This window comes from Panthera pardus, unplaced genomic scaffold (genome assembly GCF_024362965.1).
Source record: "Panthera pardus isolate Hobbes unplaced genomic scaffold, ASM2436296v1 HiC_scaffold_20, whole genome shotgun sequence".
NCBI lineage: Eukaryota > Metazoa > Chordata > Mammalia > Carnivora > Felidae > Panthera > Panthera pardus.
Window position 1 is genome coordinate 22,374,725 of NW_026526766.1, and position 9,438 is coordinate 22,384,162.

Below are 9,438 nucleotides of genomic sequence, written 5' to 3' on the forward strand. Positions count from 1 at the left end.
CCAGACTTTGACTGCCTCACAAAGCAATGTCCTCTTCCCAATCCTGCTCTGGCCTCATTCTCTTCATACGTGTGGATCCTTAATAAATACCCGACCCTACAAATTCCCTTTCAGCTTCTGTTCTTGAGGAACCGTCAAATGACAAAGATAAAGAATAATTTTATTTAATAACAAGTTTGATGTCCTTTATTCAAGGGAAAACAATCCACGGATGAGGAGAGTACGGTGCCTCACAAGCAGTGAAACACTCTTCCCAAGGGATCTGGGGCAAGAGAAAGTTTTTATAGCACTTTCCTTCACATAAACCCCCAGAAGTGGAATTGTTGAATCATATGGTAGTGCTATTTTAAATTCTTTGGGGAACCTCCACACTGTTTTCTACAGTGGCTGCACCAACTTACATTCCCACCAGAAGTGCACAGGGTTCCTTTTTCTCCACATCCTCACCAACACTTGTCGTATTGTCTTTTTCATACGAGCCATTCTGACACGTGTGAGTTGATATCTCATTTTGGTTTTGCTTTGGTTTGGTTTACTGCAGCACTTTATTTTCCTCACATAAGACACATTGCTGGGGCCTAAAGTTCTCACATGACAGAAAACCAAAATTTGCTGTCATCTCCTAAAGAATTGAGAATTGCGCGCGCGCACACACACACACACACACCACCTTACATAAATTAAAAGGATGACTAAATTTACAGGTGTAAATGCAAACTGTTTCTTGACTCAAGGCAAGCAACAACCCATGGGTGTTTGGGGGGGAAAACATTAGCTAAGAAAAAAAATGGATCTGAAGGCTTAGACCTTTCCAACCCTATCAGATCAGCATGGCAGAAATGACAACTGGTTCAGGACTCTCACCAGCCTCTACAGAAATACTGGAATAGGCAGCTTTTATACAGTAATAACCCACACAGATCAAGAATCTCATGGTCTGGTAGACTCTCATGAAGCCAATGGATTCCTCTCCCATAAACATGCTCTCATCTCAGCCCTGACGTGATCAAGCAGCATGTACTAAGGTTTTAAGCCAAAGATATACACAGGGTACTAACTGTACAAATGTAACAGTTAACTTGAATACAAGGTCAAAAATAGCAACAAGTTCTAACAATCCAGTGTTAGTTTCATATACACATTTCAAGGACATATTTCTTTTCAAAGGCTTATTCCAGCTTCACGAGGCTAGCATGAGGTATATATACATTTGGCAGGGAAATTTTACATTCCTGAATTATTTGGATGCATTTGGAAATTATTTGGAAACATTTGATACATGCAGCAAATGCTATGCATCTGCTTGAAGTCCATTTAGAAGTATTTGTGGAGAACAATGGCAGGGTCTACCTCCTCATATTTCTGCTTATTGATCCACATCCACTGGAGGGTGGACAGTGAGGCTAGGATGGAACCCCCATCCACGCTGGGTACTTAACTATGTTCAGGAGGAGTGATGCTTTTGATTTACATTGTGCTGTGGGGCCAGGGCCATGATGTCCTTCCATATCCTGTCAGTGATCCAGGATACATGGTGGTCCCACCAGACAGCACCTTGTAGGAGTACAGCGTGTCATCATCATACTTCACAGTGGAAGTTGAAGGTGGTCCCATGGATGCCACAGGATTCCATAGCCAGGAAAGAGGGCTAAAAGAGCACCTCTGGATACCAGAACTGCTTGTGGCCAATGGTGATCACCTGACGACTGGGCAGCTCATAACTCTTCTCCAGAGAAGAGGAGGATGCAGCAGTACCCCATCTCCTACTCTGAGACATAACAGACCTCCATGATGTCATTCAGGATTTCTTACTCAGCCACTCTGGTGAAGCTGCAGGCATGCCACATGAGGATCTTCATTAGATAGTCTTTCAGGTCTCAGCCAGCCAGGACCAGGTACAGGATGCTATGGGGCAGGGCATAGCCCTCATAGATGGGCACTGTGTGAGTGACCTGGCCCCCAGACTCCATAACAATACCAGTGGTATAGCCAGAGGTATACAGGGACAACACGGCCTGATGTTCATGTACATAGGCAGAGTGTAGCAGGTCTAAATGTGATCTGAATCATCTCTCAGTTGGTGTTGACATTCAGGGGGGCCTCAGTCAGCAGCCTTGGGTGCTTCTTGGGGTTGTAGAAGGTGTGGTGCCAGATCTTCTCTATGTTGTCTCAGTTGGTGATGATGCCATGCTTGATGGGGTAACTTAAAGGTCAGGATGCCACTCTTGCTTTAGGCCTCATCACCCAAGTGGTCCTTCTGCCCCATGCTCACAATGATGCCCTGGTTTCAGGGGTGCCCAACAGTAGACAGGAACATGGCTTGGGCGGGGGTGGGGGTATCATCCCCAGCAAAGCCAGCTTTGCACATGCCAGAGTCATGATAAGCAGGATGGTTTCTTCTGGTGGAGGTGGTGGGCCCCAGGGTGCCGTGAAGCAGGCATTGTGGTTTTGATTTGCATTTCCCTGATGACTAGTGATATTGAGCACTGTACATTTTCATATACCAGTTGGCCATCTGTACATCTCCTTTGAATAAATGTTATCCAGATCCATCCATTTTTAACCTGATTTTTTGTTTTTCTCTTTTTTGCTATTGGGTTGTAGAAGTTCTTTATATATTTAAAAAATTAACCCTTCCTCAGAAAATTTGCAAATATTTTTCTCCCATTCAGGAGTTGCCTTTTCATTTTTGTTGACGGTTTCCCTTGCTATGCAGAAGCTTTTCAGTTTGATGTAGTCTCACTTGTTTATTTTTGCAAATAATTCTTACTAAATAATTGAAAATAATGATGAAGCTCTTATTTATAGACTGCACACATATTACTAGAGCTATCACCATGTAGCTCAATTCAATGTTACTAAAAGTGAATAGCCACTTCACCCAAGACAGAGGTATCTGATATGAAATCAGAGAGGTTCAAGGCTGCCTCCCGTGGCTGTGCTAGTCAGAAGGCCTTACCCCTGACCTACTGTGCCCTCTTCAGGCTCATGAAACACAAACACCTTTAGCAACTTTGGATCTAGCGATTTTAGTAGCCCCCTTCTTGGCCGTGATCACAGTATCAGAATGGAACAGGAAATGCCCAATTCTGCCCATCACCCTTGCCCATCACCTGATTTACCATCAGACCTCCTCACTCAGGCAGTCCCCTACAAGCCCTGGATGAGGCTGCTCGTGGCTGAGTTTGCCAGGAGAAATGTAAAACATTTAGTTAAATTCGGATTTCATACAAAGAAGATTTTTCTTTTTTAGAAAAACCATGTCTCAAATATTACCTGGAACTTACTTGTATTAAATTTTTTAAAGTCTAAAATTCAAATTTAACTGGGTGTCATGTATTATTATTTGCTAATTCTGGCAACCCTGTTGGAAGTCTTGAAGGTTCTGGTCATCTCAGGCCCACCCCAGCCTGGGATGAACTAAGGAGATCAGTATTTCTTGGATTACCCATTATTTTCTCTGTGTATCTTTTGGGAAATGCTATTGTTGGATTTGATACTGTTGATTCCTTCAGTCTCTTTTGAAAACTCTTCTTTGCCTACCCGGACTCATTTTTCTTTTCTTTTTTAAATCTGACCAGTCTTTCTCTGGATTCTAATTCTTCCCCCACTGTCTAAATCAAAGGTTAGTCAATATTTTCTGTAAAGGGTCAGACAGTGAATATCTTATGTTTTGAGGACCGCATAGTATCTGTTATCCTGGACTCTGTCTTTATAGTACAAAAGCAGTCACTGGCAATATGCAAATGAACAAACATGGCTGTGTTCCAATAAAACTTTATTTACACAAATAAACAATAGGCCAGATTTGGCCTACAGGCCATAATTTGCCAATACCTGCTCTAGATGCAGGTATACATGGATCAGTCCTTGCCTCTCTTCTGTTTGCTCTTTCATCAATCTCATCTAATTATACAATAGACCTACCATTTGTATTTCAGTGACACACAAATTTGCATCTTAGACACTGACTTCCCTCCCTGTCTGCATATAAGATGATTCTTCCTGAATGTCTTACAGACACTTTAACTTCATCAATCCCAACTTCCCCCTGAAAGCGTCACATCTTCTGTTCCTCCTCCACAATCTCTATTTCTGCCAAGGTAACTACTATCCCTATGGCTAAACCCAGTTCAAAATTTCCATAGGTGTTTGGTTTCCTCCTTTCCCCAACTGTTTATATTCACCCAGTGGACAGGTTCTGTAAATTCAATACACTTATGTCCTATCTGTGTCTCCTGTCCCTTCCTACCACCAAAGGGAAGTTTTCTGTCCCCTTGCCCAGCCCATTGCAATATTATCCAAATGGCTCTAGATACCAGACACCAACCAAATTTCTCCAATACTGTCAGACTGCCTTTCCTTAAAATAGTCCTGATTTTTCTCTTTTGTCCTAAAAACATTTTGAAGCCCTCTTAATGATTTTGTATTAATGTCTATGTTCTTTAACCTGAAGTCAAAGACCCTCTGTGGCCAGCCCCACACTAACGATCCAACACTTTAATTGTGTGCACCATTAACAATAGTCAAAAGGAACTACATGCAGTTCTCTAGCCAAACACTTTATCTATTTAATTCTTTCATGCTTTGGTTCTCCCCTGCCCTTCCCAATCTTACAGTGGATTCTACCTACATTGGAAGACCCAGCTCAAATGGTATCTTGTCCACAAAGCCATCCCTAACCTTCTCGCTAGAAGAAATGCTTCCATATTCAAACTCTTAACTATAGTCAGATTATATCTCTCTTACAGGTATTATAATTTTCTACCTTATTTCACATTTAGCTCTTGCCCTGTCTCCCCAGAACAGGTAGAAACCTGGAAACAGATTCTCTGAATCTCCTTTTTTTCTTTATCTCCCAAAAGATTCAGTAAAAAATCCTTCCAACCTCCCTCATTTTAGGTGTTCAATATATAACTGCTAAATTAATTAATAAAATAGAAGATTAGCATTCTGTATACAAAAAAAAAAATACTGAGTAAGTGACTGTGTTATGTGTAAAAAGAGAAAAATTGTGGACCTGAAGTTAATTTTAACTCATTCTTCATTTTTCCACCTTCCCTTTTTTTCACTGTGGAGGAAGGGAAAGGGGCATGAGGTAAACATTACTTTAAATTCAATCAGTAACCTAAAATTGATTCATAAAAAAACACATATCTTGCTGGGGCTAGGGACTATTGTTTTATTTTTTTGTTTTGTTTATCTACATGTTTATTTAGGGGTTTTTTTTGCCTCATTTTATTTGAGGAGTATAGTCCCTTTAATATTATTCAGAAAAGAATTTGTAAAACTTTCATAGCTATCACTTATGAATGTTTTTCTTGTGCCAGACACTGTGCTAAGTGTTTTTTATGTCTTATCCTGAAATCCCTTCAACAGTCCTTGGAGGTAGACAATCTTCCTCCTTTACACATAAAGAAACTGAGACTCAGAGAGGTTCAAACAGCTGAACAGAATTGAACCCAGATCTACCTAATTCAACAAACAGCCTCTATTCTTATCTAAAAAGACATACTGCCTCTTATATTGAAAATAATAATTAACTTGAAAGCAAGGACTGGAGACTATTAGTAAATGTGTGGTTTTTACTTCATGTGTATTAGGAAATGGAAGGCAGAGGCAGAGTAGCAGTCAGGTCCCGATCTAATACGGAACTAGGAACCATACCAGTTATTTTAACAGAGAGAATATAATATAAAGAATTTTGATTAGGTATAAAGTTGAAACTAGATAACTAAAGAAAGAAAGAAGAGAATTCCAAGGTATTAAAGATGTGATTGTAGGAGGCAGCTACTGTCTCTGGGGCCTGGGAGAAACAAAAGGAAGAGATTCAAAGTATCAAAGTTTACAAACTTAAAAGAAGAACCTCCTCAGGGGAAACTTAGATTCTGAAAATAGGGACACTGTTCAGGTGGTGTTAAAACACGCTGCAAATGAAGTCAGTTGCACCTACGGGAAGGAACTGCTGCTGCCAGGGAGGAGCCGCATCGCTGGGGAGACATGGTAAGAACAGGAAGTAGAGGGGGAGGAGCAAATCCCTGCTTCCTCATCCGGAACCTCTAATGTCCCTACTGACAGAGCCTACTAGGGAAGCAGCTGGCCAAGCAGAACTGTGGTGTGCGGAGTCCCAGGCCCTGCAACACAGAGATACAGAGTTATAAAAGGATGGGTTTGGAAGTGAGAGGCAATAACTTAAGAAGTGGCCCAGGAAGGACACCTATGAAGAGGTATCTATTGAAATGTGGTCCTTGTGAGCTGAGAGTAAAGTCAAATAGGCCAACATAAGCAACGTGGGATAGATTTCTCACCTATAAAAATAAAATTGTAAAGACCTCTAGGTGGGGGGCTTGAAATAAGTAATGTAAAAGAAATAAAAGATGCAGATAGACTTCTCGACTTCAAAAATCAAACAACGGCTCAAGAAAACACCACCAAGGCAAATTACCTGTGATGGTGGTGGTGAGCAAATTTGCCATAATTGGTAAAGCACTGTTAATTCAAACCCCAAGGAATGCTAAAATGCCATCGTTTCACACTAGAGGTCACCCCCGGTAAGAAAATATAATTGTACCATCCTTTATTGTCCCCCTGTAGCTGTTACAATATTGGAGAGCTGCTCCTTATTGCAAAGAGATTGGATTTTTATGAGACTGACATGCTAAGCAGCTTTCTAGTCAAGTAAAATACTGCATTAAATAGAATTCACTTTCATACTTTGGTTGAGAAGCAGATATATTGACTATATAGTACAGAAGACAGTATTCATTACATGCAATCACTGACCTATTTCTACGGTATCAACTTTAATCAGAGGTAGGTCAACACTGTTATCAAGAAACAATACATTGTATATTACATAGAGACTGATCTTGGGGAAATACTGCCTCATGTCAGTATTTAAACTGGGGAAAATACTGCCTTGTATCAACAGAAAGTAGGTGTACTACCTGAAATAATTATACCACATATTTTAACAAACTCATTAATTTTGGAGTTTATTGCATTAAAGACATTTATGGCTTGGGAAATTAGGATGCCTGTTATCACTTTCTGGCAAATTATGATTCAAGGACATCTTCTAGAAATGACATTTGCTAAAATTCTTAATGGTGGGGAATCCTCTTTAGGTACAGAATTCCAACTTTCAAATTTATCTGAATGTACTAAAAATAAGTTGACCATTATTTAATAAGACCATGCATTGCTATGATGCAGGTCACTTTTACTATATCTCTGTGTCAGTGCTCCTTTGATATTTGTGCTCCCAGCTTTTACTACCCAATAACTCTCACTGCTGTCATTCTTTTGTTGTTCTTGTTTGTTTGCTGCTCTCTACCTATATTCTGATCTTTCTACATTATTCGTGGAAAGAAGCAACACCTAAGGTGTTCTGGTTTTTTTTTAATGTACTTTACTCCAGCTGCCATTCCTGGAGCCACCATGACTGTGTTGGTTAAAGTGTCCAAGAACTTAACCCTTCAACTTCATCACCCCCTCCCTCACTGTGGTCTTTTCTTGCACCCCACTTTACCACTCACCTGATCACATCCCTTCCCTTTTCATCAAATAAATGCACCACCTTCAAAATTTCTATTAGATATATACTATGTTGTATTATATTATTATATATGCTTTCATTGTACCATGCATCCCTAATATATCCAAATCCAGTGACACTTCACTTTTCCACAATCTATCACTTCTCGGGTTGGTACTGTCTTCCATACACTGTTTAAAACCCATGGATTATCATTATAATCACTCACGAGTTACTCACTCAACTCTCTTGCCCCACTTTTCTTTGATCATGTTCCTCTGGATAAATCCTCACCTTGGTTAAATCCAACTATGTGCCTATTCTATGCTCTTTTCCATTAAGTCAAATGTTACTAGGGAAAAGAAATGCAACCACACTGTCAGGTCTAAATTTGAAAATCAAAACCAGAACTATTTGAAAATAATAACCAGAGAATCAAAGGGTCTCTCAATAATTCAAATATTCTTCCAGGATATATTTGCTTACCTACTTACCAAAATGGACTTTTAATATTTTCTCTTGCCTTGAACCTCTAGCACCACTATTCCCCAAAGACACATATACACACATACTCTCAGCTAATGATATTGCCTCATATTTGAGAAAAAGGAAGCATCTAAAAGAAACTGCCTTATCTTACCACCACTAAGTCCACTGCCTTCCCTGGTTCTTTTCCTGTAGTCTCTGGCTGTCCTTCCATTATAACGGATGAAGTATGCCTTCCTACATACCCCTATACTTGTGTCTAGACCCCATTCTTTCTCTACTGCTCAGGGTATCCATTCAGTTCCTGGTAATCAATTTCTCCCTCTCTACTGAATCATTCCCATCAACGCATACACATTCTTCATGATGTCACATTATCATCCATTTCTACTGACCACATACAATCTCCACTGACCCCATGGTCTACTTCCAGTTTCTGGAGTACTCTTCTGCTCCTTTTCATAGCAAAAGTTCTTGAATGGCTTATTTATGGCCCAGTCTTCACTTCCTGCCATGCCATCTCTCCTTAGCTCATTATCTTTCCCACATTATGGATTATTTTTGTCAAGGTTATTGGGAATCATCACTGAAATCCACCATGTTTCCAAATTTACTTGCCAGTTATAATTCTTTATCTTATTCAAATTCTTGGAAAGATTAAACACCATCAGCCACTCGATCCCTCTTAAAACACATCCTTAATTTTTGTGATTCCACATTTTGCTGTTTTTCCTCCTTACATCCGAATCACTTTGCTCAGTCTCTTTTTTTCTGGCCCTTCCCTTCAGTCAAAACTGAGAAGCTGGAGTGGCCAGGGCTCCTCCAAGGCTCCACTGTTCTTAATCTCCAGTGCTTTCCTTGGTGAGCTTATGTATTCCCATTATTTTAATACCATTTGTGGAGACTATCGAATTTGTGTCTCCATCACAGACCTCTCCACTGAGCTCGAAACTCTAATCTGTAATTAACTGTAATTCTATGATTGACATTTCCACTCAAATATCTAATCATCTTATTAATCCCAATATGGCCAAACAGAACCTTGATTCCCTTGATTCTCTCCCCAATGTGCACTTTTGAACTCCTTCCCTGCTAATATCTCAACCAACCACCTGTTGCACAGGTACAACATTTATCATCATTTCAGTTCCTCTCTTCCCTTCATTCTCCTCTCTCGCATGCAATCCCTAAACCAGTTACTTCAGATTCAACTCCAAAAGACATTTTAAATCTACCTGCTCCTTTTTATCTCCCCTGCACCAGCCACTTCCAATTGCAATCATTATCACCTGCATGATTGCTCTATTCTACAAGAGAGGTCATTTCCATTGTTGAACTTTTCAAAAAATCAATTTTCTTATGTGACACAACATATCCCAACATATACACACTCACATACACACACACACACGCAC

General features: G+C 40.1%; 1 pseudogene; it reads right to left on the reverse strand.

Annotated features, from left to right (window-relative positions):
• Positions 1-1,314: 1,314 nt before the first annotated feature.
• LOC109258874 (actin, cytoplasmic 1-like) lies at positions 1,315-8,949 on the reverse strand (annotated as a pseudogene).
• Positions 8,950-9,438: the final 489 nt, after the last annotated feature.